The 7,201-nt window shown below is 47.7% G+C and overlaps 1 protein-coding gene across 1 annotated transcript in view; it reads right to left on the reverse strand.

Annotated features, from left to right (window-relative positions):
• Window positions 1-7,201, reverse strand: part of LOC100743442 — a 23,386-nt gene that overhangs the window by 12,073 nt on the left and 4,112 nt on the right. The window lies entirely within an intron of this gene.

Consider the following 7,201-nt stretch of genomic DNA (forward strand, 5'->3'; position numbering starts at 1 on the left):
TTCTCCGACCGCCGTTCGTTGCGAGGGTTTCGCGACACGGTACCTCTATTCGTGGAGTTCGCGGATGCCGAGAGATCGTTTGTGAAAAGGCAGAAGGAAACGAGGAAGCGGTTTGCGGGAAGCAGGAATTTCTCACGGGCAATTTCCTAGCGGTCAGTCGTGGAAAGTTTGTAATTTTTAAATGGACGCGAGGGAACTGTGGCGACCACACACGGTCTTGTATTCCCCGGACGTTGCTCGCAAAGTCTCAACCTGCGCTACGTATCGCGTAAAAGCGAACCACGTTACCTCCGAGCCTCGCTTTCAACGTTCTCTCCAGGACGTTACTACGCCTCTCCTCGAGCTTCCTAACAAGGTAAACAGAAAGAAAAAATTGCCACTCCTTTGTTGCTCGTTCGTGTTTCGCACGATCGGATATCGTTTTCATCTGTAACGCGCGACCTCTGGCTTTGACCTACTTGAACTACCAGCATCGATGGTAATAGAGAGAGAACGCTGTCTCGGTCAAGTAAGTTTTACAGCTGAAAGACGCACAGGCCGAACGATTACAAAGAATTTCTTTTCTTCGCGATTAGCGCAAGTCGAGCGCGCTACTTTCATCCACGTACATACGTATTTCCCCCTCGATGAGAAACAAAAGCGGTCTGTTTTACCTCGTTTCATCTGCAGCCACGTGCGATAGGACTTCCTTTTGTTTGTATACCGATCGTACGAAAGCGTCCACTAATGTACGCGCGTAAGAAACCTTAGCGAACGATACGATATCCGCTCGTAGTCCCGTCGTTTTTCACGTATAGCGATTCGATGGAGAGTGGAGAGAAGAGGCAAGTATTTTTCGCGCGCGCCAACGTAAAAGAGGACGATTCGTGTGTCCTGTTAGAACCTTTTCATTCTTCCGTGCCGTTTCGTTGTATCGATCGAAAAAGTCTTCTGACTGTACAGCCACAGGACGAGAACCGATACCCGTTGTTTACAAAGTCTATTCACCGATGTTATACCCGTGAAAACTTCAAACAACGTTTTACACTTGCTCGCAATTCAAGCAATTAGATACGACCATCGCGATACGTATCGCTAGCAGAGAATCGTTGGCCGTGCGAGGCAAACGGAGACAGAGGTCGAAGAAGATAGAACTCGCAAGAAACGGGGTCGCGCGAAAGAAAAGGCCCTTCCATCGTAGTCGCTGGTTTCTCTCGGTCGAATCGATTCCCTCGTTCCAAACCGAAGGAATTTTAACGGAAAGATGTTCGATGTCGACCCCTTGCGACATCGATCCGTGTTTTATCCGCGCAGCATTGCCTCTCCGGTTCTGCGTTATCCGGTTCGCTGTACCATCGTTCGTATTTCACCTTCGTTCTCTTCTCATCGCTGTTTCCGCACACTCTTTCGACGTTCTCGTTCGAATCGAACGGCAAGCCTTCTCACGCGCCAACTTTCCTGTCTTTCGCTTCGGCAAGGAAAAGAAGAAAACTTTGACGAGTAGAATCGAGGGAGCACGGAGGGAGAAGCTAGCGTATCTCAGGGACGAAACACAAGCAATTCGATCGTGTAAATTTAGCGATAGGATGCTCCCGTTGCCAACGAGTTATCGACGTTCGATATCAGTCGTTTCTTCTTCGAGCGAAATAAATGTCTTGCCGAATCTTTCCTATAAATTATAGAAAGTTGTGGCAAGTTGGAATCAGGTTAAATCCGTGGTTAAAATATCGCCGCGTAATAGACGCCTTTACATCCATACACGTGATAAATAGTACGCTCTTTTCCACGATGCTAATCGCTCAGTTTCGCATGCCGTATCCTTCGCTTGCACACGGAAGGTTCGTAAAAAGAAGAGAAGAAAAGGTCGATATGGGCAAACGGGAGGGCGATGAATTCGTGGCGTTTCAACACCTTCGATCGTATCGCGTGTACTCGCCTGGCTCGGTACCTGCGTTAAACAGAGAAGTACACTCGTGTTGAGACGTGTGCACGTGTACGTCTCGATGGTCGTTATCGAGTACGTCTCTGGCGCTCAACGAGGCTTACGTCGGCTACTAGAATTACCAATTACACGAACCGTTGCCAATTTCTTGGTCGATGTTCATCGACTAACGACAGGAAAGCGAAACCGTGCAATTTTATGGCGAGAAACGTTTGTAACCTCGAAGGATAATACTCGTGGAAAGAGAAAGTTTCTCAAAGATAATAGAAAGTTTCGAGGGGAATCTTTCGGTAAGGTTACGTCTCGCAACGGTGTCGACTATAAAGTAAAACAAAGAAAATAGAAACGGAACGTCTCGTACGCGAGTATAAAGCTGCGAACGTGAATTCTTATTCGCTGATTATCCGACAGCATGCGCTCGCAGTAAATCTACGTACATATACGTATTTCACAGCCGTCGATATTTTACGAGGATGCCTGCAATATCGATTCGGTAAGTTGCTAACCAGCGCACACGTGACTACACGATCGCATAGTTGCAACTTCGTGAACTAGTTGATAGACCAGCAGACTTCCGATTTCCTCCATTCTATTCCTTAAATGACGGTTGCCACTCGGGTACGTTCGCCAGTAGTCGACGTATGGCGGAAAGAGAAGGAACGTCAGCGAGCGTTTCTTTTCAGTTCGATTAAAACAACCAGATATAGAATGAAATATCGACGACGAGTAAACTTAGTATTTTTGCTATACGAAAGTAAGAACGAGCTGTTGAAGTGTCACGCGAAGGAACGTAACGCGTGCTGTAAAAGTGGAGAGGGGACGGTAAGTAGGCGAGAAGAAAGATTGGCGAGAGTAGACCGAATTCGACGATGCCTTGCAATTCCGTCCGATATATGGGTCAGGACGGTTGTTTTCTTCGAGTATTTTTCCGGTTTCTGTTATCGCGTTCGTCGCATTTGCTACAGCGTCGTCGAATTATAAAAACGCCAGACTTCTCGACACGATCTGCTTATTCCCCGAGACACGCGTCTTTTTTTTCTTCTTCCCTTGTTTCTTCGACGATCGTCTTGCCGGCGTTCTCCTCCGCCAGGTATTTTGCCTAGTTTCTCGCAGAGGGAAGAGAAGAGCGAGAGAAGGAGAGCCAAGGGACGAAGAGAGAAAAGGACGTAGGGAGGCTGAGTGACGACGAGGGTAAGACATTTAAAGGATTTCGCGGCTGGAGGCGCGTTTCGCTCGAGTTGCGCGAAATCTTGACGCGAAAAGGAGCTGTGCAACACAGTTCTCGAGTACTCGTAGCACCCAAGTGCAGGCTAGAATAATAGGTACTCGTAGCCGGTACGAAATGGCAGCTAAGCCCCGATTTTATTCGAGAATTTCTTTGCACGAAGGAAAGCCATTTGCACGACTTTATTACGGCGAACACGTGCGGGACAACAATAGAAAACAAACGTAATATTTCCAACATCATCTTACCAACGTTTTACGACAGAGAGCGGCGTCTACAGATTGGAGCAACGATCGATCGTATCAGGTCACGGTCAAATTATCTCTTATTATCGGCTACGGAGGATCGTGGCCGATCGAACTGTAAGCGCGACGCCAACGGTATCGTCCGACAGACGGATCGAAAAGTCCCGATGGCGATACCTTGGGCACGCGTTTCGGCTATGTAGAATCCGGTACAGAGCAGCGAATCTATAATACAATCGTAACAGCGCTAACAGCTCTACGCTCGTGTCTATAACGTTCCTCTATTGGCGTTGAGTAGCTACCGAGCGAGGGCAATCTCGCTATTGATTGCACCTCGCATCCTCCCACCCCTTTTACTCTCCTACACCGGCTCCCCTCCCCTCGACCATCCTTCGTCCACCCCAACCTTCGAAGCAACCCCTCCGATTCCCCTTTTTCTCTATTCCGCTATCCTCTTTCCCTCCTCTAGACTCTTTCGATTCGAATCTGTTCCGTGACAGACGTTCGGCACGCGCGTATCCTTTCGTTCCTTCGACACGACATACGATGCCGATTATCAAGTCCGACGAGCGATCCGTTTCTGTCCGATTAATTCCTTTTCTCGATTACTCGGTGAAACGCACGATAACGCGACGTACGCGTTACAATTCGCAGTAGTATCTATATACAGGGTGATTGGTAACTGGTGGTACAAGCGGAGAGGGGATGATTCTACGCGAAAAAAGGAGTCGAAAATATAGGATAAAAAATTTTCGTTCGAGGCTTTGTTTTCGAGAAAATCGACTTTGAATTTTCGCTCGGTACGCGTGCACTTTATCGCGTCTCGTTATAACGGATCTCACTCTGTAGATCGGTGTCTCGATGGATATTATCGCAGTTTAAGTTTGTTTTTGCCGTAACGGAAAATTAGGAATACATAATGAAATAATATTACAAAAATTGCTGAAAATGTCGTCCATTTTGCCGAGCACGTACTTCTGCTCTTCCAATTAAATTTCTACGAACACTTCCTAACGTATTCGATTGTTTTAAAGTACGAAGGGCTACAATAATCTTTTCTTCCAATTGCTCGCAACTTGCGATTTCTTCGGAATAGGCAATTGATTTAATATGGCTTCGTAAATAAAATTCAAGCGGAGTTAAGCGAGGAGGGCAACATTTTCAGCAATTTTTGTAATAACAAACTTTATCATTACTCCGTATTATTTCATCATGTATTCCTAATTTTCCGTTACGGCAAAAACAAACTTAAACTGCGATAATATCCATCGAGACACCGATCTACAGAGTGAGATCCGTTATAACGAGACGCGATAAAGTGCACGCGTACCGAGCGAAAATTCAAAGTCGATTTTCTCGAAAACAAAGCCTCGAACGAAAATTTTTTATCCTATATTTTCGACTCCTTTTTTCGCCATATCTTCGACTTCTTTTTTCGCGTAGAATCACCCCCTTTCCGTTTGTACCACCAGTTACCAACCACCCTGTGTATACGTATGTATGGTAAAATGGTACGGTTACGTCGCAAAGATCACGTACAGTCGTAAGGCTGATCGATAGCTGGAAGCAACTGGAAGCCGAATGGCAAGAGTTAAAGGAACAAGCAAGGAAATAAATATGTATCAGGAAATAGTATCGTCCGCGATAGTTCGAGAAGCGGCGGTCGCGCTTTGACGTCAGTTTTGTTTAATTAATTCGAGCGAGTTGAAAGAAACGATGGAGACCCGAGGTCGAGACTACGTCACAGACGAACAGGGCCGCGTTCGAATAAAACGGCAACTCGATTCAGCACTGTTAACGCGACCTTTCGTCGCTCGATTCCACCAGTGTTCCGGCCGGCCGAAATTAACGCAGCTTATTTTTACCAGCAATATCGAGGAACGCGTCGTCTCGCGCGTCGACTCGCGTCGACGGTCCAGCTTGACGTCAATTTTGTTAATTAATTCGCCTTCGTTAGAACGATCGATCGAACGAGACGCGTTAGCCACCTCGCTACCCGCGAAAACTCGATTTAACCGCTTAAACATTTATCGGGGACATCCTATCTCGTCGACTTGTTATCGTATCGAGAGACCGATATTTTCATTTCGAGCTACAGTTCGCCCCCTTTGCGAATCATAGCTTTTCCTCCGTCGTCGAATTTCACGTAGCGTCGCTTCGTCGCAGCTCGCCGTACGTTCGTCGAATGTAACGCTTTGCGCGTGTCGTAACGCTTCTGAAAAGTTGGGATCCGCGGCGGTAAACGCGATTACCGTAATTCGTTCGCTCGGAGGTCGAAACGGCGGAGCAACGAAGCCATCGTTTCCTCGTAATGCATCGCGTAAAGCCGCGCGAAAATCTACCAAATCCGTCTATCTGCTCACTACCGAAATACGCTTAGTTGAAACAGCGAAACGATAAATTACGGGAAAAGTCGGTCGTTCGATCGGTCGACGCGCGTTACGTACTCGACGAGAAACGTACGGACGCGGTGGACGATGGAAACGAGGGAAAATTTCAAACAAAAGAGAGATAGCATAGAGTGGCGCATCGGAAACGAGAGATACTGGAAGGAAACACCTAGCTGGTCGACATAATAAGGAACACTCTGGCAGAGTCGCATTCATCCGCATAGTTTGTTGCCAATTACCCCAAGTGTCCACCTACGTCGAATTCTGCACCACAGCCGAGAGACATCAACGTCGTATCGTTGAGTAACATGTATGCATAACTTGCATAGGACACGCGACATATAGCTATGCGCGTATATCTACGTAGCTACACGTATATGGATGATGTACACACGTAGGAAACGAACGAGGAAGAGGAGTGGCCGCGCACTGCATCGGACAGCTTGCAACTGCGTATATTGTACATCGGTAATAACCGTTCGCCAAAAATGTAGCCAAGCATAAACAGCTTTTTGCGCTGTTCCGTTCAAGCCATCTCAACTGAAAATCTTTGCCATTTTCGTTGGTCCACGAAGTATTTTATCGGAATTACGAGGTCGGATTTCGCTCGAAGGCAACGAGAACGAGTTACGAGTCGCGCCAAATAAAAGTTTCTTTGGCAACAGGCAACAACGCGATCTTGCTACCTCGTACCGTACGTTCTCTCTGTCTCTCCGTCTCTTTCCCACCATCTTTCGTTGCTTCGAGTTTCCCCTCGAGCGACGCTCCGCGCTCCATCGTTCGCTTCTCTTCTCGCCTTTCCCTCTTTCCCGCGTTTCTATCGTTTTGCAAACCGTTCTTTCGTTCGTCCGGCCATCCACGCTCCTTACCGATCGCTCCTTCTTTTAACCTGGCGATCTGCCGTTCGTCTCGTTCGTGCCGAATTTTCCCATCTACGACGAGTACTAACGAGTTTTCTCGATGCGAGATCGCTGTTGCGCTTTCCGCCTTGCCGACTACCGCCGACGAAACTAATTTCGTTCGCTAAGAATACGTAGTTTACGAGCAAATCGTGGCTTATCCGAGGCACGCGCGTCATTACGAACAAGTCGTAAGCAAACTAGCTGCCACGGCCAACCAACAGTTTCGCACCGACGCACGGTTGACTATACTTGACGTTTAATCGTTAAACCACTTGGTACGCGCCAACGTGTCCGTACGCGTGTATAAGAACGGTACGCACATGTTCGTAGCACGTACCAAGGGACGAGCGAGGCTGGAGCAAGCGCACTAATCGCGCGACCGGATTTCGCGGTTTTACATCGTCGGGCGAAACGGCGAGCAAGAAACGTAAACTTTCGGAGGCCGAATGGTCGACGGTTGGCCGCGTAACGTTCGCTTTCCAGGCTAATCGTTCGTTACGTCGAACGAACGATACGTC

The sequence above is a fragment of the Bombus impatiens genome, unplaced genomic scaffold (genome assembly GCF_000188095.3).
Source record: "Bombus impatiens unplaced genomic scaffold, BIMP_2.2 scf_0675, whole genome shotgun sequence".
NCBI lineage: Eukaryota > Metazoa > Arthropoda > Insecta > Hymenoptera > Apidae > Bombus > Bombus impatiens.